Below are 650 nucleotides of genomic sequence, written 5' to 3' on the forward strand. Positions count from 1 at the left end.
TGGGCGCTGTCCCTCAGCTCTTCAGCTCAAGGTGAGCACTCTAACACTTGAGCCACAGCCCCACTTATGGTTTTCTGGTGGATTATTGGAGATAAACGTCTCAGGGACTTTCCTTGCCAGGGCTGGCTTTGAACCCTGATCCTCAGATCTCAGCCTCCTGAGTAGCTAGGATGACAGGCCTGAGCCACCGGCGCGGGTTGCTCCCTCCGTCCTTCCAAAAGCATCCTTTCCGTGCAGGTGCACGCACAGCTGAGCATCTTTTTAATCCCTCCCCAATCTCTCCCTCTCTTCTTCCCCCCTCCCCTGTCTCTCTCTCTCTCCCTCTCCCTCCCCCCCTCTTCCCCCCACCCCTTCCACTGTGACTTTGTCAGCAGAAGTCCGACCTCCGACCCAACCCCATGCATCCGCAGTCTTGGGACGTCCCAGCCGCAGAGCCAGCCGCCCAGGAGGGCGCGGGTTCGGGTCCAGGCTCTTCCACTGTCCCCCCCCCGTCCCCTCCCCATCCGGAGGCCGGAGCTCGGGCCGGGCCGGGCCGGGTGAGTCACCTGGCGGCGCCGCGTCATCCCGGCCGCTGGGCTCCGCTGGGCTCCGCGCTATTTCGAGCTCCGGGCGCTATAAATAGCGGGGATCAGAGCGCGGCGCGGCCCCCC

This window comes from Dipodomys ordii, unplaced genomic scaffold, assembly GCF_000151885.1.
Source record: "Dipodomys ordii isolate 6190 unplaced genomic scaffold, Dord_2.0 Scaffold156, whole genome shotgun sequence".
NCBI lineage: Eukaryota > Metazoa > Chordata > Mammalia > Rodentia > Heteromyidae > Dipodomys > Dipodomys ordii.